The sequence below is a fragment of the Corapipo altera genome, unplaced genomic scaffold (assembly GCF_003945725.1).
Source record: "Corapipo altera isolate COAL_440 unplaced genomic scaffold, ASM394572v1 1, whole genome shotgun sequence".
NCBI classification, from domain to species: domain Eukaryota; kingdom Metazoa; phylum Chordata; class Aves; order Passeriformes; family Pipridae; genus Corapipo; species Corapipo altera.
Genome location: NW_020884873.1, coordinates 42,188,380 through 42,210,982, shown reverse-complemented (window position 1 = coordinate 42,210,982; position 22,603 = coordinate 42,188,380). Strand labels below are relative to the sequence as shown.

At 37.2% G+C, this 22,603-nt stretch overlaps 1 long non-coding RNA gene across 2 annotated transcripts; it reads left to right on the top strand.

The window, feature by feature from the left end:
* The first annotated feature begins 250 nt into the window (after nucleotides 1-250).
* Nucleotides 251-4,647, top strand: LOC113951970. 2 transcript variants are annotated; one of them, XR_003529337.1, is made up of 3 exons: nucleotides 251-369; nucleotides 2,623-3,038; nucleotides 4,389-4,647. It is a non-coding gene; the product is annotated as an uncharacterized LOC113951970 (long non-coding RNA). The 2 variants fall into 2 exon arrangements; XR_003529333.1 differs by having other exon boundaries at nucleotides 2,618-3,038.
* Nucleotides 4,648-22,603: the final 17,956 nt, after the last annotated feature.

The window sequence follows — 22,603 nt, the reverse complement described above, 5'->3', positions numbered from 1 at the left end:
ATCCAGGAGGAAGTAGTGACCTATTGTGTCACTTAGGCATTCACAAGTCTGGGACCAGATGGGATTCACCTGAGGGTACTGAGGGAGCTGACATAAGAGCCTGGCAAGTCATTCTTCATCATTTATCATCACTTCTGGTTAACCAGGGAGGTCTCAGACAACTGGAGGTTAGCCAATGTCACACCCAACAGTAGGAAGAAGTATTCAGGGAATTACAGACCTGTCTCGGTGCTGGGGAAGGTTACGGAACAGATCATCTTGAATGCCATCACATGGTATGTACAGGACAACCAGAGGATCAGGTCCAGCCAGCATGGCTTTAGGAAAAGCAAGTCCTGCTTGACTCACTTCATCTCCTTTTATGATAAGGTGACCCACCTAGTAGACCAAGCAAAGGCTGTGGAGGTCATTTACCTGGATTTCAGTAAAATCTTTGATACTGTTTCCCACAACATTCTCCTGGAGAAGCTGGCAGCCCACAGCTTGGACAGGTGCACTGTTCGTTGAGTTGAAAAATGGCTGGATGGCCACCACCATAGTGGTGGTGAATCAAGTTACATCCAATTGGCAGCTAGTGGAGTTCCCCAGGGATGAGGGTTGGAGCCAGTTCTGTTTAATTTATTTTTGATGATTTGGATGAGGAAATCAAGCGCACTCTCAGTCAGTTTATACATGAAATTAAGTTGGGCAGGAGTGTAGATCTGCTGGAGGGCAGGAAGGGTCTACAGAGAAATCTCAACAGACTGGATTGATGGCCTGAGGTTAGCTGTATGAGGTTCAATAAGGCAAAGTGCCAAGTTGTGCCTTTGGGTCAGAATATCCCCATGCAGCGCAAAAGGCTTTGGGGCAGAGTGGCTGGAAAGTGGCCCAGTGGAAAAGGACCCAGGGGTGCTGGTCGACAGCAATCTGAACATGAGCCAGCAGTGTGCCCAGGCGACCAAGAAGGTCAGTGGCATTGTGGCCTGTGTCAGAAGTAGTGTGGCCAGCAGGCCTGGGCAGTGATTATCTCCCTGTGGTCAGCACTGGTGAGGTCACACCTTGAGTCCTATGTCCAGTTCTGGGCCCCTGAGTTCAAGAAAGACATAGAGGTGCTACAGCAACCTCAGAGAAGGGCAACAAAGACAGTGAAGGGTCTAGAGAGTAAATCCTGTGAGGAATGGCTGACGGAGCTGGGATTATTTAGCCTGGAGAAAAGGAGGCTCAGGGAAGACTTTATTGGCCTCTTCAGCTACCTGAAAGGAGGTTGTAGCCAGGTGCGTATCTGTCTCTTCTCCCAGGCAACTAGAGACAGGAGAGATTCAGGATGGATATCAGGAATAATTTTTTCACTGAAAGGCTGGTCAAGCCCGTTGGAATGGGCTGCCCAGGGAGGTGGAAGAGTCACTGTTCCTGAAAGTGGTCAAGAAATGAATGGATGTGACTTTTACTGTTATAGTTTAGTTGATATGTTGGTGTTCAGTCAAAACTTGGACTTGATGATCTTGGAGGTCTTTTCTAATTTTAATGATTCTGTGTTTCTATTCTATGATCCTATGAGTCTACATGGAAGGACAAACATGAAAAAATTGAACTTTAATTTTATCCCACTGAAGCATAAACATTATATGATCCCACTTCTCTAAATTACTTGTCTACATTTAAATATACCACCAGACAACCACTGTTATTGAAAATAAAACTGACCATCCTTGGGTTGCAGCATTCTGGAGATTCTTTTTCTTAAGAACATGGAGAGGATTCAGGGCTATGAGTCCTAGGTTTCAAGTGGAGATAACTACATACAACTGGATTCCCTGCTCCCAAAAAACTGTTGTCTACCTAAAGATAATAGCATAACAAAGAAAATTATGATGTTGTTTGTGAATTTTGTATTAAAATTTTATTTTTGAAAGCATAAAAAGGCCTAGGCTCTTCCGTAAATTTTTTTCTACGCTGAAAATTAAACTCAAATTCTTAAATCACTGAGGTACAGATTCATAAAAAGCACTACAGATTTAAGCTCAAAATCTTCAGTTCTGGAAAAACATCAATCCTCTACTGCATAACCCCAAAAGCAGCTAAACATCATCACTGCTGTCTTAGAGTTTTTTGTATTAAATGACTGTTTTAATCTCTGAAAAAACCCTCCTCAGAACCAAAAAAGAAAATTACATTGTAGGCCTGCTGTGTATATGCAATTATGAACAGAGAATATATATGTTATTATATGTTGTTAATTAAAGGATTTATGATCGGTTACTCTCTCTGCCATCATCTTCCTATGTGGCCTTTCCTAAACCAATTAATCTCACTGAACCTTAGTTAAATTATAGGATGCATGCTTCACAAAGTTTCAGTGAACTTAAATACATTACAGATTTGGAGGTCATTAGATAAGATTAGGCAAGTAATTTATATACAAAAAGGAGGAAAGAACCCTTGGTTTTAGCATGACGAGCTCCTGTTGGGACGTTATGATACCTACTTGCTGATATGTTGCTTAGGTGTCCCTAGGTGGTTTGGAATTAAGAATATAGATTGGTCTTTGACAGCAAAAGTTATAATACAGTTTTTATTTTAGTTGGTTGCCATTTTTCCAGTAAACTGTCTCATTTTCACTGGACTGTGTTTTTATAAGAACAGGATCAGAGAAACAAAGAGGAGATGTGAAATAGGCTCCTCTGTAGGACTGAATGGAAATGAACCACAAGAAATGGAGTTTGTGAACCATCTGCCCTTCTATGTAGCTGAAATTCTCTCAGGAAATAACATCACAGATAAATGAGAGAAGGAGCTAAGAGGGAAATGAGAATTTATCAAGATTTCGATTTTGAAGTCTTATCTATCACAAGCTAAGGAGAAGGAACTACTAAAAGGAATTACTAAAAACAAACAAACAAAAAACAATTAAGGGACTTCCTTGAGGAGGAGAACATATACCATGAACAACAGTTATGAAAGCTAAAGTAGAAGAGGATTTCAGATTTTCAAAGACATTGATAATAATACATGATCTTTACTTTTACAGATTAATTCTATTCCATAATCAAGCACTTAAGGTGAGTTGATAACTGTTGATCCATGCTCCTACTTCAATATTTGAAGGAATTGTTTTAATAAATTTAAAAATAATAAATGTATTGAAAACAGAGAAAATCATTTAACAAAACAGGAAACATTACTGATTACATTAAGATAAAACTTTCTGTGAAACTCATGGCAGCATTTTGTGACAGACAAAATCTCTGTCACATTCTAAATAAGGTATGACAGAGAATTTTATATAAAGGTCAGTTTCAAAAGAGTAGAGCAACATCATTAAGAAGATGAAACCAGTGGATTTAAAATTAAAAAAACAGTCAGTGGTATTCAGAGATAGATCTTATATTTGCTATGCAATTACAATGGGCAAGTATTTAGGCACTGGCCCAAAAGTCTGCTTTTGAGGCTTAATGTAAACTCATTTCAAGGGATTCAGCTCTCCTTGACTATTTTGTCATCAGGAAAAGTAACATAAGACAACTGGATGTGATACTGGCTCCATCATTGCTTTGTACACTGATGACAGGTACTACAGTACTACATGTCTTATGCCTGCTAGTTTGTTATTTTCCTTTAGCTTGGAAATATTCTTGATTAGAATTGGAGGGGAAAGGAAGGGTGTGTGGGTAACTGTGCACATAGAGACAGCTGCTAAATTCAGTATTTTAATGTAGTCAGAAATAAAACTGTGTTGACCGTAGTCAATTAAATATGAGTGGATGTATCACATTTTATGTGGAAAACCAAATTCTTATGGATATGCAAAACTGCATGCGAAATAAGACTGCAGTAGCTGTTACAGGCCTACATAGGAAAGCCATACAATTGCAGACTATGTTATGTTTAATGATTGCAAGTTCAAAATGCATTTGAGAAGAAGAAAATTAAGGTATTCTATATAGTAAAATATGTGCTTTAGCAATGACTTATACAGAACACTGGGCTTACAGAAAAAGCATTGGTCCAGATAAATAACCTCTTTATTTATGTCAAGAATTTTTAAAATGCTACATTTAATTTTAATATCACGATGAGAAGTATTTCTCCTGCTTGATAGGCTTCATTACACTACACTGAATATAGTGTTTGCCTTATTTAACAATTTTTATCAATCATTTAACAATGGGTAATACACTCAATGTGGATAGAAATACAAGCAACAAAGGCACAAGAGTACAATTTACTAGAAAAAACAATTTTTTGTCTTAGAGCATGGTAATACTATTGCAGTTAAACACGAAAAATGTCTTGCTGTTAAATAAAATAGGATGGTAAATGGAATCTTATTGAATTTTAGTTTTTATTTCGTGAAAATATTTAATCATTGTGACCTTTATTTTGCACTAATTTATATTTTCTGTTCTAAGGAAACCTAGGTGTGGCTAATATTTCTGTTTATAAAGAGGCCAGTTACAGTTTATGAAAACCTGAATGCATCTCAATTCACAAGAATAAACTGATATCTGCCAGACAAAGCTAACTCTCTTTTGTCCAGGAAAGTCTGTGTTTCTGAAGAACTGAAATGAATCTAAAAAATACTTATTGAAAGTATATAATATATAAATATGTCTCAACAAAAAGCTCTATACCCAAAACTCCAGACTGATGAACTTAACACCCTAGCTGATGGTAAGTTTAAAATTTTTCAGTTTCTCAAGCATGTACATAAAAACATTAATTACTATTTTTATATATAGATACTAATAATGATCAGTACTTTATTTGTGTGCTTCTTCATTTAATCAAAGAACATGTACAAACCTCTTCTTTTGCCTAAGACAGAACTATATTAAACACAAAGATTTCATATGATGCCATTCTACTCTTGCTGCAAGTTGCTGAGGCCATCAATGCATAATGGAAGTGTTTGAGTTGTGATGTCTGTCAGTATACTAAGCTGTTCATAAAATTGTTTTCTTAGAGCTTCTTTAGCCTCCCAAAGACAAATTATAAAGAAGATCCCATCAGTCCTTTAAACTGATGTGTTTTAAAAATTCTGTATTGTGTTTATTTCAACAACAAGGAAAACTCACAGTGACTTTTCTGTTAAGCACTTATGATCCCACATGAATAATAAAAAATTATATAAATATTCAGCAGTGATACACCCTGGCAAATGGAATATTTTTGTTTTCCATTAGCCCTTTTAAACTAATTAATGAATTAATGAGTGAAAAGAAGCAATATCAGACCTCAATAGACTGAAGTGAGGTCACTCTGGTGCCATTTCCAATTAATGTTAGCATTTCATATGCATTACATACTACTGAACAATGAATCTCTGTGGGTTGGGAGTATTTCATAGTTGGAACAAGGGACCAAGGACCTGGTGCTGGGCTGGTTCAATTCTTTAATCCTCCACTGTCTCACCTTGTCTTCTTGTGTTAGCCACCAAAGGGGGTAGCTACCAGTGCACCCACCTGGAGCAGTGATGTGAGGCATAATTAAATAATAGCTTTAAAGCACCAGCCTGTAACAGATGAAAGAAACAATAGTAGTACAAATCATGTTATTATTTTTGAAATCTGCATATATATACCACCATATTTGAAGGCCTGTAGATGTGGGGTTTTTTTGATGAGACTACTGACAGCCAGCACTACCAGCATGCCACATGAAAGAACTACTAGAGAATAAAATTGTTTGTGCAGCTAAGCAATAAGAGAGGTTTTTCTGTGGTAATTTTTCAAAACATTGCATGCGGTTTTAACTATGTGACTCCGATTGACTTAAATGGGAGTCATGCAGCTAAAAACTCATACAACACTTTGAAAATGTATGCCTAAGTGTTTTGTCAATAATTGTATGTAAGTAATAAAATGGGATTAATTTTTTTCTACTCAGGACATATAAACATTATATTTATATCAGCACAATTACTGACTTTCTGTAGCTTGATAGCTAGTCTTTAGTCATACTATAATTGGCATCCTGATCACATAATGTCATTTTAATGTGTTCTTCAGAAGACACATTATATTATTAGATTCTTGCTGTGAAAGAAGTGCAGAACAACTATATCATAAAAAACTGCAACAATGCTATCTCAAAAAATCATTCCCCATTCAAAATGCAATATAGATCAGTGTTGGAGTAATAATTTTCTAGAAATACTTCCAAATTATGAACACGGCTAATTTCTGGGGGAAAAAAAATAGATCCACTGTATACTGCCTATAGATTGAGAAAAAGAACATGTGGAATGGCCTTGAAAGGATTGTGTCAGGCAGTCAGAAGGAAAGAAAAATCACTAATTGGTAGTTTATGAAACATTTCCATACCAAAAAGTCCTCTGTATTCTGATTGGATAATAGCAGCCAACTACTTGAAAAAGTCCAGGTTTTGTGGTATGTCTCATTAGTTGTAGTCATTATTCACACCTCTGTTAACTGGCTGGTGCCCTTATCTTTCAGCAATTTTGAGAGGATAGACAAGCCAAATGCTGGGACTTGTAAAATGGATTATTCTTGTCACGGTTATTGAGTAACAATTGTTACTCAATATTCAGTGTGCTATTTCTCATTGATTGCAAAGCAAAACCTGACTCTGAAGCTGTTAAAGATAATTTGTAAAAAAAAAAAAAAAAAAAAAAAAAAAAAAAAAAAAGAAAAAGAAAGGAAAAAAATATTGCCCTGAAGAATTCATGACATGTAAAGAATATTTGAGAACAGGACTAAAAAAAGATACAGAGAGGCCAGAGCTATCATAGTGTGCTTAAAGTGGACATATGGAGGAAACACTGGGAAAATAACAGCTCAAAGAATATTCAACAGTTATGACAGGAGAGTATAGATTATTTTGTTATACCATGTTATATATACTATTGTATACAAATATACTATTTCCATACTATGTATGCAGTGATTACAATATTTTATAATGATATTATCACAAAGCAGACATAGCCTTTATTTAGCTTATTTTGTAACTCATAAGCAGAAAATATGAATCCTGGAATAATCATATTAAGTGATTTTTTAGAAATGGGAAGTCAGAAGAAGAATTACAAACTTCCTCACAAAGCTCTGGCAATATGTGTTAACCTTGACCTGCCATTATAATCTGCTTTTGCAGAACAGAAGCTGCCAATTGTGTTGTTCAGTGATGATTTTATGAGGTAGACAAATACCTCCTAGAAAACATGAGATCATTACAAGAAGTTTATTGTGTGGAAAGGCTTGGTAGTTTATATGGCATTTCTTGGGAATTCAGAATATAATGTCTCAGCATTGTAAAAACAAAATTCTGAGAAATATTTAACAAAAGAATAGACCTGATCATATTATTCTCAGTATATGGGATGAACTGTTATCACTTATGAATCTATTCTTGCAGATATCTAGAAGATGAGAGATGTTTGTCTGAGTATAAAGTAAGTCAGGACCTGTGCTTTTACTCCCTAGACAGAAAAAAACCCAAAAAACCAACCAACCAACCAAAAAAAACCCAAACAAAAAATATAGACCATGAAAAGCTTAACAGCTGCAGTAAGCAGCATTTACATTAATAAAGATGGCAACAAATATTTAGGGTTGCTTCTAAGATTTGATTATATTTTCATTCTCAAGTCACTGAAAACCTTATGAAGTTCAGCAAAGACAAGTGTAAGGTCTTACAGTTAGGAAAGCATAATCCAGGAGTGCAGCACCAGCTGGGATCTACCTGGTGGAGAGCAGTTCTTTGGAAAGGGACCTGGGGATACAGGTGGACAAGTTCAATATGAGTGAGCAGTGTGCTGCTGCCTTGGCAAAGTAGTCAAGAGAATGCCGGGCTGCATCAAAAAGGGCATCACCAGCAGAGACAAAGAAACCATTATCCCACTCTACTCAGTAGTGGTCAGGACACATCTGGAATACTGTGTTTAATTTTGGTCCCCAGTAAACAAAAAAATCTGTGGACAGCCTGGAGAGGGCCCAGAGAAAGGCCACAAAGATGAACAAAGGATTGGGAAGCCTGACAGATGAGGAAAGGCTGAGAGAGCTGGATCTGTTCAATCTTGAGAAAACAAGACTTAGGGGAAACTTTAGCCCCATGTTCCAGTATTTAAAGGGTGGCTATAAAGAAGATGGAGACTTCCTTTTTACAGGAAGTCAGGTGGAAAAGGCAAAGGGTAATAGGTACAAGTTATTCCTGGGAAGGATCCAACTGGACATTGGAGAAAAAATTTTCACAATAATAACAATCAGCCATTGGAATATCCTCCCCAGGGAAGTGGTGCTTTCCCCAGCATAGGACTCTTAGATTCAGATGGACTGCCTATTGGGACATCTTGTCTAGATCGTGCTTTTGCCGAGAAAGGTTGGACCAGATGATCTTTGAGGTCCCTTCCAACCTGGTATGCTATGATATTCCCTCAGCTAAAAAATTCTTCTTCCATTATTTTTCAAGCATGACTGTTAATAAAATGAAAAACAAAAAGAAAAAAAAGTGGTGAAATATTAGATCCTGTGACTACAAGGTGAATGGTGCAAACACATGGATATTCTGCTATTGAAATACCCAGATTTCATATTTAAGTCTGCACCAAAAGAGTCAAGGAATCAAAATAGAAAGGCTTTATCTAGTGCTAGTTTTATATCCCTGGGTTTCACATTTAGGGCAGGCAGAGCACTTCACCAAAAAATACAAGAAACAAAACCAAGCTCTTCCAATACCAAATATTCATGCTGTCTTCTAGTTCACCATAAGCATCAACCACCTTGTAACCTTACAAAATCAACATTTATTTTTGACAGAGAAAATGCAGTGTGAAAATTGCATCAAATCTAATTGAATATTTATGGTCCATAAAAACAAGTGCATGAGAGAATGAGGTATAGTTCAAGAGAACTATGAACAACTTGGATTTCATTGTTGGGTCATGCATTTAAATCCACAGAGCTGCCCTACACTACATACCATTTTGTTAAACTGCAGATCCACAAACGATAAAGATGGTTTGTTTGCGTCAAAGCCTATTGAAACAGCCTGCTATCCAAAGGGAGCTTGGGATTCATTGTGTGTGCCTGTGCCTGTGCCTTTCAAGACAATTTCTTTCCCTATGGCTTGATTTCATTCCTGAAAGCCAGAAAAGTGCTAAAAATGAACAAGAGTTTTCTGGCTGTCAGTGCCTGTCCTTCTTCCATCCATTAACACTCCCTAATCTGAAAAATTCACCAACCCTATAGGTTCCCACACCACACACCAGTTATGCTGATTAGAAAACTCACGCTTCAGTATTAGTGCTGATTAAAAAGGTTTCCCTGTGCTTTATGCAGATGTTGAATATTCATCAGCAGTGTCTGGTTTAAGAAATGATAAATAGCATAGGAAATAATTTTATAACTACATCAAAAACTTATTTGTAGTGTTCAGCAATGTCCCCCTACAGCCCAGTTTATAAACAAATTATCTGAATTATTAATTTATCATGCAGGGACTGAAAAAAGGAAAAAATCCCAGTGGGTTATTACAGTCCTTCACAGGAAACGAATATCTCCTGGCACTAATGACATCATCAATAACAAGAAGTTTATTTCCAAAGAACTCAGCCCAAAATTTAATTAACTGCATATGATATTTTCAAATTAAATACGAGTTAAGGGATTCAGTACTTGAATTAATGTAAGAGTTCTAAAGTAAATTCATCTTCTAGTAGATTAAAAACAACAACAAAAACTACAATAAAAGCTCATTCAAACTCCAAAATAAACATACAATTTAATTGAAATATTCGTTTTGTCTGCTGAAAATATGGAAATTATTTGCTTCTGTTTGGAATTCCCATTTGTTTAAAAGAATCAGAAAGAACACTTGTAGATAGGGAACATAGCACAGGTCAGTGATGCTGGAGCTGGGATGAAAAACAAAATCTTACCAATGAAATCACCATTTTCCTCTCTTTTTGGTAGTTTTTAGCTTTCTGGATGAGAACCGCATACAAAGTAAAGAGAGAGTAATCTACACTGCATGATACTCATTTTAAAGTCATCTTTGAAATAACGAATCAGACATAACAAACACATAACAGAACAGAACTACTTGTATCTCTACTGAAATTTCCTGTGTGTTACAAAAGACAGTTGGAAAACAAAATAAAATGGAAACCTAATCTAAAAAGTTACCTTACAAAAGGAGAAATATTGAAGTTCATATTTATGGCAACATAGAAAATGTAATGGGTATTGTACTGAGGAAAAAAAATTAAAAGTATAAAAAACCCTTCAAGAAAAACCCTAAAGGAATGACAAGATTGTGGAGATTCCTCAAACTTCAGGGAAAAAATGAAGGATTAGATTCTAGAAACATCTCTGTTTTAACTATTTTGATATTCAGATAAATACAGTATTCAAACAGAACCAGCGTCAAGTCCTGTTTCATTATTTCTTTTGGTAGAATTACATTTTTAAAGACAAGGCAATACTAACCAATGCATCTTAAGGCACTGAAAAAATATTGAGCAATTCTTTTTGATGCTGCATCATCATGCGTTTGCCAAAAAACCGCAATGAATATGCAGAACAGATGCCAGTATGAAAGGAGTCAAAAATTATACACTCTTTTCTTGTCAAAGGGGAAAAAAAATACTTTGCTACTGTGAAAACTGCTTTTCCTGTCAGCTGCCTTTGACTCAACCCCTTTCCAAGGGACATTATTGACAGAAGAAGCAGGAAACAGAAACTGATGTTTTGGAGAGTGATGAGCAAATTGCTTCTCCACAGCCCCTTCTGCAGTTTACCCTGAAGAATATATACCTTAAATCTACAAATCTAAATGACAAAGTTGACCAAAGCACCTTCCTTTCCTATTTCCTTATGGCCACCTCTTTGGTCATGTCTTCGATGAAATGGTAAACAGTCAGAAACTATGGACAGATAATCAATTTCCAAACATTTTATTAATAGTGGTGATAAAAACATGAAGCCAGGAAGCAGTGTTAGAAAAATAGCCAATTTCACTACATGACTTATTGTGAGACCTCAGAAACAGAGTCAGCAACAAGAACTGAAATTTGACATTACAGATGTCTGTAGGGAGGGAAGATGAGAGGGCATGCAATTATGGAGGAAGATGAAATTTTACCTAGAGCTTACTAAACTATTTCTTATCTTTAGAAAACAATCATAACACAGTACTTTTTATAAAATGCTGAGTGTAAGAAAAGTCTTATGAGGCTTTTACAGTGTAGATGAAAATCTTGTCTACAAGAAGTCACCATAATTATGTACTGATGTGTAAAAAGAGAAGATTATGTATAATTATAAGCACAAACCAAACAGCTAATGTGAAGCCAGGTGATAATTGCTAAATTATACAAATGCAAAGTTATTGTTGCTATTATTTTTGGTGGTGGTGATGATTGGTTCTCTTACTGTGGCACATCCCAGGAGCCACTCTGCTAGGCATACTTTATAAGGAATAAAAAATTGTCTGTTCTAAGAATCAAGTACTTAAAGGTTTCACTCTGTATTTTTCACTTTCCTAAGCCAAGAATTTATATTCCAAAAAATCTGGGTAACATCAGAAAGTCATTAAAATCAGCTGACTACAGAAGCATTTCCAAATTTTCATCGTATTGTTTCTATTCCCATAGTCCTGCTTATTTCATTATCCTAGTGACTTTTGCCATTGTAAACAGAAGCTGAGATGCTGATGTTCATTTCTACTGCACATGTAAGTGTGGGAACCTGTATTTCACAGAGTTACAATGCCAGCAGGAAAGAACAGATTGCCCAGAGAGGTTGTGGAGTCTCCCTCACTAGAGATATTCAAGAACTGTCTGGATGCAATCCTGCGCCATGTGCTCTAGGATGACCCTGCATGAGCAGGGAGATTGGAACAGATGACCCACTGTGGTCCCTTCCAATCTTACCTATTCTGTGATTCTGTGAAATGTTATTCCACCTTTTCAAAAGCATCATGACATGTGCCCAAGTGCAGTGGAACAAACAACACCAAATCTTCAGGAATAAGATACAAGCTCTATGATGCTTGGACGTGCTAAATGCCAAATCCTTTCAGAAACTTCTCTTGAATCCTGTACAACTAGAAACATAGAAATGTGTAAAATGTACAATAACTAGATACAGGGTAAAGTATTATCTACAGTTGGTGATATTCTGTGAAAAATTTCTTATTTGACAATGCTTGAAGTGAGGACGCAATAGCAGGAAGTAACATGGTATTATTATTACACTGGGATCCAAGCAGGCAGAATCCAATTTCCTTGCCCTGTATACTCTGCTCGTTCTGTAAGCAATCTGAGTTGGGACTAATTCTTTCCAGGCTTTCAGAAGGGGGCCTAGTTTCAGGAGAGATCCTAACGTGCTACTGGCATGAAACCAGGAGAAATCAATGTGCGCTTACCTGTGGCTTTGCCAAGCATAAGCACTGCAGCTATGTCAAATTCTTACCATCTGTTTCACTGGAAACAAAACTAAGACTGTACAGAACACTTTTAAAACCCTTAAAACATATTTAGGCAACAAAATGTATGATATAAAACTGATTTCAGGGGCAGAAAAAACCAGAAAATCTTTCTAGAAATTTGCTGAGATTATATTTTTTCACAGAAGAAAACCAGTACTATATACAATGTATATTGCCATAATAAGATGTTGTGCAGTATGGATATTTTAAATATTCATGGTGTACTAACAATATAAATTATCATAAATACACTTCAAATAAAATAAATGCTTTATTGTGTGTAAGGTGTTGGCATTGTGCTAGAACATGATGCAAATAAACTGAGTGTGATATTTGGGAGATATATAGGTTCATATCAAGTTTCGGTAAAAATAATGTAAAGTCTCCTATTCAAAATGTCTTCAGGGAAAAAGCAGAATATTAATTTTCACGGTACTCCATTCCAGTATTTCCATAAGAATTATATGTCTATGTCTACATAAAACTGTTGTTATATAATAGGACCACTATAGCTGAAAACCTTCCATGAACTGAACAGAAATCTTTCCATCCCCAAAGTGCCAAATAACAGCTCACCTCAAATGGATGGTAAAAAGCATAATTATGAGTGCATTTTAATACCTGCAATGAATTGAGCTTTGAAAGGTTTACACTGTTTGTATGCTGTATTCCAGTTATAAATAAAATTTTTAAAGGTGCTGTATACCTCAAAAAGAATACTAAAACTTCAAAGTAATATATATGTTTATTATGTTACCACGAACATACCACATTGCAGAGGTGTGTATAATTGTGATGCCCAAAAACCCTGTATTTACAGAGTGTGAAATTATGAATTGTTGTTTTCTTTACTCACAGTATTAGTTTAATTATGCTTTTACATTTTCCAGTAAAATTTTCACAGAGATGTATAGTCTGACAAACCAAGTTAAAGACAGCCTTCAACACTAGACATTTTACAAAAGTTAAACAATTACCAATATACTAAAATATGCACTAAAAGGTTTATCTATCATGTACAACATAGTCTGAAGTAACACTATCAGTATTAAAATAAGCAATGGCAGTTTCACTTGTGACCCTGAAATATCAAACATGGAAAAAATGGCAGAGAACTCTCTTCAAGGAATTATATGCTGTTTAATCCTCATCCTGCGTTTTAAGCCACTTGGATTCATTCCTAGGCTTGTGCAGACTGTTTCTGCAACCCAGGTACACCAGGCTTCACCTTTATAATCCAGGTAAAGGCTGGATTATTATCCCCAACACAGTATTACACCTAGTTCCTTTTTGTTAGATAATAATTTTCTTATGCCCACATTCATAATCAGCACAGATAAGATCACCCTCACTTCTCAAAGCATCATTTAGGTTGGAAGGGATGCTAGGAGGTCTTTCATCTCCCTGTTCAGAGCAGGTTTAACACAAAATTAAGACCAAGTTGGTCAAGACTTTGTCCATTCTTAAAAGTCTCTAAGGATATTGATACTGTAACCTCTCTGGCTACACTGCACCAGTGCTTAATTATGCTCATAACAAAAGTATTCTCCTTATACCTATTCAGAAACTCATGCTTTAGTTTATGGGCACTGTTTACCATTCTCCCACTGTGCACTTCAGTAAAGAGCCCTGAAGTCCCCCTGAGCTACCTGTCTTGAACAAGCTGAACAAGCTCAGCTCCCTTAGCCTCCCCTCACAGAGCAAGTGCTCCAGCCCCCCACCACCTTGGTGGTTCTTTGCTGAGTTTGCTCCAGTTGACTAACATCTCTTTCCTGTACTGAGGGCCCCATAGCTGGATGCAGTACTCCAGAAAGGGTGTAACGAGAGCTAAGCTGAGGTGTTTGAGCACTTTGCTTGGTCTAGTGGCTACAATCCTATTTTTACAGCCAAATACACTGTTAGCCCTCATCACAGCCAGCTGGGACTCATGTCTAGTTTACTGTCCACCAGGACTGTCAGGGGCTTTCTAGCAGAGTTCTTACCCAGCCAGTCAGTCCGTGCCCAGCCTGAACTGATGCAGGGGGTTAGACTGTCACAGGTGCAGGACTCTGCATTTGTCTTTGTTCAATATCATGATGTTCTTGTCAGTACATTTTTCTAGCTTGCCAGGTCCATCTGAACATCAGTCCTGCCTGTAAGAATACGCATGACATTACCAGAAGTACTCATATGCAAATTCAGCGAGAGTGCCTTCTGTCTTCTCCTCCGTCATTGACAAAATATTAAACACAATCAGTCCAAGGACAGACCCCTTAGAAGTTTCACTTGTGACCAGTCACCGAAGGTAGAGCATGGATGGTGAACATCTACACTTTGACCAGTGAGCTGAGTTTTCCCTCACATAATAATTTACCCATGACTGTTACATCTACTCATGATACAAAGGGAGGCAACCATATCAGAATCCTTGCTGAATTCCAAGTGGATGACAAAAATCCACTATGAAAATCTGATGAATTATAAGTGCAGTATTCTACAACTGAAATATTTTAATATTGTGTTTTCAACCCCATTTGTGTATTCCTTCCTTCTAGGTGACAACTAATCTACCTGATGAGGAACTCCCCTCATGAGCTGGATCCCATCAACCATAGATCTTGTGCAGTCTACAGTCTACAGTCTACCTAAAACTTGGATTAAACTACTTCACCTCATGGTTTCTGATGTAACTAGGGAGAAATCAAATAATACACCTAAATATCCACCTGAATATTCAGAGTTAAATTTCATTTGGGTACTCTTCCAGCCCTCTGGTGACTACTTTTCCAAACAAGTGGTTGATTGGATTTTGCTGTAAACCAAGTTTGTGCTTGCACACTAGTGTAGAGATGGCAGAGTCGGTAGGTTTCGTTAGGGACAGGATACAGCTTCATGTACACGGGAGACAGAGATTTTTACAAAACCAGTGGCAGACTCCTGGAAGACAAACTAAGTAGTTAATTCAAGATCCACATTTTCCACCTTGAAGCATTTATTCATCTGCCTGCAACCCCTTAGAACATTTAATCACATTCATTCTCAAAAACCTACGTACATATTTAATTTCTTGATGGATCAGGGCCTTAACTGAATAGGGCAGAGCTGCGGTGCAGCGGAATGACTAGGACACCTGAGGCTGTAGGACTCATCTCATCCAACATTAGACATCCAACATTTATAACAAAAGCATATATCTCAGCTAGTTACTATAGCCCCCCTTCATAACTAATGGAGAGAAATAGACACTTCTAGGGTGCAATTCATCAGTCTTACTTTAAACATCTGCTTTAGGAAGAGATGAATTGCACCCGTCAGGTGCGTATTTTTCCCTGCTGGTTATAAAGGGGATTAAGATGGCTACCTCAGAGACAGCATCTATGTTTGAATCCTGACCAAAATAAGGCCTCTGAATGGACTCAGAGGGCTATAAACTACACTCCCAGCAGCTTGTAGGTTGCCTCTGAATCTTGTTCTGATCCTTGATTCCTAGCTTTGTTTTCTGTCTGTTGCACCCTGTCTGTAGTTCTTGGTACATTTTCCACCTTACTTGCCCAAGTCCCCACCTAGCCTGAGTTTCTTGTTCCTGTCCCCTCACCTCAGACTTAAAATCCCTGACACCCAAGCTTTGTCTGAACCTGTGTTAGGCTTCTGCATTGCCTCTTAGGCTTGGGATATACAGATGCTTTTTCTTCTGGGCTTCCCTCCTGACATCTGAGTAAGGTATTTTCTCTCTTGATCCTAGCATTAAGACTCCTTCCCACTCCTGACATTGATCCTTCATAATCACAGGCTCCAGCTCCAGCTCCTTTCCAGCCCAGTTTAGCAGCTCTGTCCACCCATGTTTTATTTATAGTAATTTATAGTAATTAAGCTGTCAGCCATTGAAGTAAGGGTAGTATTTGCCACATAACTTTATCTGTGCTGTAAATTACAATACGATTCAGTGAATGTGACTATTAAGTGTTCATAATTTAGAAATATAAAAATTAATACAGATTAATGAATGGAGCAATGCACTTAAGGGACACTGAGCATAGGGACAAACCTCAGTATTTGGATGTCTGTCTACAAATAATATGTAGCTACTGCCATTCAGCTATTGACCTTCTCCTGAAACCCATTTTTTTAAAATAACCTCAAGATTTTCTTCTCGTGTCCTCCATGACATGTTGCCCAAATCTCTCTGTAGTCTTTTTTAACTACCTAGTATTTCTCTACCACGTAGTAGCAGTAACTATTAGCTCTTTGAGCTAATAGAGCGTACAATGTTCCCTGAGGTCAGCAAACACTTCACCCCAAACAAAGTCCTGTCTAGGATATTTATACATGCAGTATTCTATCAATTCAAACTGCCATCTGGAGCATCTGCTTTTCCAATAACAACCAGCTTCTCATGAGGAGCAAACAAAATACTAATAGTTCGAGATACACTTTAGTTTTGCTGCTACCTGTGACTCAGCTAGTGGCATTTCCTTTACAGATGGCAACCGGGTGACTGAAACACTCTATAATCTCAAAAGAACAGCCATTTACTATGCTCCCCCAAAAAACTGCTTGGCTGTAGTACCCAACAGAAAAATCTTAATATTTATTAACTCTTACAGTAAATGGAGAAGATGCTAAATTATGAAACCCAAAATAAATCAAATTATTTGTGTAATAATATAGTAGTTTTAATGGAAAACCCAACAGATTGTTAAGTGCAACTGCAATGAAATAAAGGGGAAGGAAGTACAGAGAGGCACACCTTCTCCATCCTTGCAAGTGATAATACAGCCATAGTAATCAACTCATCATTCACCCTCTCTCTACCCTCAAAATTGCATATGTATTTACTTTTCTTTGGTTGATCAGTAAACTACCAAACATAACTCATAAAAAACCCCAAAACAAAACAAAAAAAGCCTTTAAGCTGTAGCAAATGGAAAATTAATCATTAGAAACAGCTGAAATGGACCAAGAAAACCAAAAACCAATGAACCAACCAAAAAAACCCAAACAACCAAGCAATGTTATCCTTTCTCACATGCCTTTTGTCATTAGCATCCAAAAGGGCCATGCTATTGCCCTTTTCAAACACTCCAGTATGTTAATGTTCATACAGTCTCAAGTTGTGCCAGGGGAGGTTTAGGTTAGATATTAGAAAGAATTTCTTTACAGAGAGGGTAATCAAACATTGGAATGGGCTGCCCAGGGAAGTGGTGGATTCTCCGTCCCTGGAAGTTTTTAAGAAGAGACTGGATGTGGCACTTAGTGCCATGGTCTAGTAACCGCAGCGGTAGTGGATCAAGGGTTGGACTTGATGATCTTGGAGGTCCCTTCCAACTCAGCTGATTCTATGATTCTATGATAATGGTGACCTAATCAGTTTAGGTGTACCATCCAAATAGTTTTGCAGAAGCAATTGAGCGAATGTCACTGAACACTTGCAAATGTAGTGTGCTTCAGCATGTCTGCAGATGGATGGCAGTGATGTTACACTCCTTCTTGAAAGCTACTCATCCCTTGCATAAAATCACATTCTAAAACAGGGTTTCATTGGGTATTTAAATGGTTAAAGCATGGAAGCACTGTCAGACTCAAGTTCTGTAGGAGCTGTGAGATATTCTTCATCTAAAAATCCCCAATTTTGAGCTTGTGGTCAGAAGCTACACCCACAAAATACAACTTAATATAGCCTGCCTGCAAAACATAAAGCTAAGTAAAAAATAGGTACTTGAGTTCTTGCCCTTTGTATGATGGTAAATGTCTTGCATGAGGGAGCATGAGAAAATTCCCCCTAAACTGAAAATGGTAACGAATAGAACATAGAAAATTAGTTTACAACACCTTTCCATTACTTTTTTAATCTTATTTAAAAGAATTTATAGTAACTTAAGAAGAATCTATGGAAATGGTCTGAAAAGATGCTCTGATTTTATGCCAAAAAAGCTGAAGAATCTGGTATTGATTTTAAAGTGAGGAGTAAACCCATGTGCAAAGCACTTTCACCTGTTTTGCCAACAAGAAGACCAAAATATTTTTGTCTTTAACAAAACTACTAAAAGTCAAATTTTAACTAGGAGAAATATTATGATATTTATCTTGTGCAAATAGTTAAGAAACCTCTTGTGCAGTGTGTTGCAGCCCATACACTTCCATGCTGTGGAGTACAGCACCAAGGCACATTGGAATGTTTGGAGGACACAAAAGCCAGCTGCAGTAGAAGTGGAGTACAACAGGTGGCCAAGCCTCATCCAGGCAGCCGAAGTGAGTATGGTCTAACAACCCCTGGGCATTAAACAGGGTCCAAGCCCAGTCATCTAAAGTTTCCACTGTCTCCCTTGTCCTGTTTTGTTTAGCTGCACGGATATGGTCTAAGAGTATGACTTCTTGAGTTTAATTTTTATAAGGTACCTTTCTCCTTCATTCATACTCACGTGGCAATTTTAGGCTTCTGTGCTAAATTCTGCACAGGGCAGAATTACAATGTCTGTGAACCACTTTTCTCCCTCTTGCACATGGATTTTCAGAGAAGTTCAGCATTTGAAAAACAGCTGATGTAGAGGATCTAGCATCCCCATTATAAAAATTTCAATGGGAATTTAATGTAGACTGGTCCTTGTATAGCCCACGGGTAAAGCACCTATTTGCAGTCAGGGTACTTTCAGTCTGCTTTCGGAGAACGTATTCGAGTTTAGTTACATCCTAAAGGAGTCCAGTTCATATTTTCCCAGACAACTACATGACGTCAAACAATCCTTTTTTTAAAATCCATAAACAATTGTACTCCAGGCTACAGATGAACAGTCTCAACCAAATTGTTTCATTTTGCGAGCAAGTAAAACTAGCAGTGGACTGTTTTGCTGATGGTTTTATTTCACAGAATCGCAGAATAAACTAGGTTGGAAAAGACCTCTGAGATCATCGAGTACAACCCATGACCCAACACCATGTTGTCAACTATACCATGACAATAAGTGCCACATCCAGTCTTTTCTTGAAAACCTCCAAGGACGGTGACTCCACCACCTCCCTGGACAGCCCATTCCAATAGCTAACTACCCTTTCTGTGAAGAACCTCTTCCTTATGTCTAACCTAAACCTCCCCTGGAACAGCTTAAGACTATGCCCTCTTGTCCTCTTGCTGGTTGCCTGGGAGAAGAGACCAACCCCCACCTGGCTACAGCCTCCTGTCGGGTAGTTGTAGAGAGCGATGAGGTCTCTCCTGAGCCTCCTCTTCTCCAGGCTAAACAACCCCAGCTCCCTCAGCTGGATGTCATAGGACTTATTTAATTAAATTATATAGTTTACTTCAAATTGCTTTTCAGGAACTAAATTTTTTTGATAAAAGTTATTTTTAATTTAGGTCTTTATGATGGAATTGAGAGGAAAAGGTAGGTAGGTCCTGCTGTTGACTGATAAAGGTGGTACCTTCCCGTACACAAAGCTTTATCTCTTCTCTGTATATCACTTTTGCTCAGGATCTGGGGCCAAATTTCCCTATCCAAAATAAAACAAGACACTAGCCTGTCTGCCTGGGACCACAGGCTGTGAAGCAGCCCAGTGGTGAGTTGTTCCAACAACTCAAATGCCTCCAAATGTCCAAGAATTTTCAGATGTACCATCTGGTTCCTTTAAAGGCAAAGTGATTTAGTTCATTTTTTAATTTCAGAAATGAAAATGTAATCCACTTTTACTTGAAAGTTCAAATCACATTTTAACACAAGCTTGGGACTTTTTTCAGTTCATGAAAGGCGTTCTTCTTTTGTAAATGAATATCTGAGCAGTTTTCAAATTACTTAAATTAACATAGCTCCTAGACTTTGTATAAAAACACAAACAAACAACAAATAACTATCCCGGAAAGTGTATTCTTACCCAACTGCTGTTGTCTCTCATACTCTAGAACAGCACATTACACTGTCAAACATATTTTTTGCCATCTCCACTGCTGAGAATCACTTGGATGTTTCAGTTCTCTCAGCTCTTCCATTGTTTTTATTCTTCCAGCTACATGCTGTTATCATAAATTATCTGATTTCAAAGACCAGAAAATGTCCCCTTTTGTAACAAAGCTGTTCAAGGTATTTAAAATGTGTTTTCCAGACTATCAAGCTTTTTGTCACATTAGAATTTTGCTTTAACACAGATAAGACATAGCTTCATCAAGTTTTATCTTGCTCAAACTGAGCCAAGGGCAGGCTGACTCACTGACAAATAATAGAAAGCATAGCTTTTCATCTCTGTGTCACCAGCTGAAATTCAGCAAAGGTCATCACTGATAACCAACTGAGTTTTTGATGGCCTTATGAAATTACGTGATGATCTTGGTATGGTGACTAGTGGACAGATGTTCTTATTATAAAAACCATTATACCAATTGACAATCTCTCTTGCTTGACTCAGCTGAGAAATGAGGAACCAGATGAGGCACAGGTGCTCAACCACTTTCTCACCTCAACAACTGGCACCTGGAAAACAAGTTTAAGGGGACATTGCCAGAGTTTGTGTGCCCCACCTATTCCGAAGCTAAAAGATTTCATACACGTAAGGTACTAGTCTATTACCTTTCTTGAATACCATGTTATTTTAATTTGTTTTTGGAAAAAGAAAAGAAAAAAAGAAAGATATTGACTAAATCCAAAGTTCAAATCGACCTAGACAGTCAGGGCAAATAAAAACATTCCACAGTAAGACTGAAAGTAACAGGTCCAACAATATATGATTGAAAGGTATAATTTTATAAATCTCTACCAGTATCAAGTTCTCACTATTCTGATGCATTTTCCATGGAAGTGTTTTTCAGTGGAAACCAAGATATCTGTGCCATATGAGGAGAGAAATGCTATGGAGTTGCTTGCTGAGGCTGGAGTTTAAAATCTATTTGAAAGAAGACATCTTCATTAAAAGGAATAGAAAAGGATAGACAAACTTTGTCTCCCCTTTTTAGGGGCAAATTTCTTCTGTTGCTGTCAAATGTAATTTAAAAATAGTTATTTCTACCTGCCATGTACTCATGGAAGTTTTTTTTTCAAGTTCATTTTACCAGTTCAGTTAATTAGCAGCCCTTTCAGACTAATAAAAGAGAAATTCTAAAGAAAGATACTTCCAAAGTTGGCTCTGGATGCCAGAAACTCATTACTTCTTTCTGAAACAAGCAGAGTACATAATACTTAAGCAATTTTTCCTGCACTGTACTTAAATCAGATTTCCCTGGGGCTCACAAAACTTGTGTATTTAGTGGAAACTGGTATCTTATTCGCCAAACATACGATGTAAACCACTCTGTTATGCACCTTCAAATCAAAAAAGATTAAAAAAAAAGAAGGAAAACAAGCACATGCCTCTTAGTGCTTGGCTGTACAAAAAAATGTTCCCACAAACAACTGTCGTAGCAATTATTTATAATTAAAAACCATGGGAACGTTGTGGTGACTTTACATTAGAAGTCTAGTATATGTCAATTGTTTTATTCATGATAAACAGATCATTTAGTTGGAAAAATCCCATCTGCCTAGATATATCTCTTATTATTTATGAGAACCATGTTTAGGAATGCAGGCAGCACATGTGCATAATTAATCCTGAAGAGAATTAGACATTGTTTGATTCACAGCTGAATGCAATTAGCATTAGGAAGTTTACATATGTTGGCAATAACACAGATTAGCAACTAAAGTGCTTGTTAAAAAATTTAACCTGAGGCTGCTGGAGCAGACCTCTCTTAATGATGCTTTAAATGTTGTTGATGAAGTAATAATCAATTTTGTTTTATAAACAGTAAATCAAGAATTTAGATCTAATTAGTTGTGCTACAGATCACTTCACTTACATATCCAACGTACATGTGATGTGTGCTGTGAACTTTCTCTGTCTGGTGTGCAAAGAGTTGTTAAAGGAAAGATGTGATCCCTTCTGTACAAAAAAGAAAGAAAATAAATTACAGATGGGAAAGAATGAGGTGTCTATGGTGGGAGTGACTCTATGCTCCTGGCATTCAAGAAGGAAAGAGCTTTTCCTTTGTTATTTCAGAGCTTTTTAATCGAAGGATGAAGAAACAATGCCTTGTCTGTCTCTTTAAAATATAATAATTAGATTATAATTCACAGTCTGTGAAATGAAGCCCTCTAATGGAGAGGGAGGAGGAAGAGAGAATATGATGAAAGTGAGGAGGCAAAGTAAAATTGAGCTGTAATTGTTTTCATTTCAACTT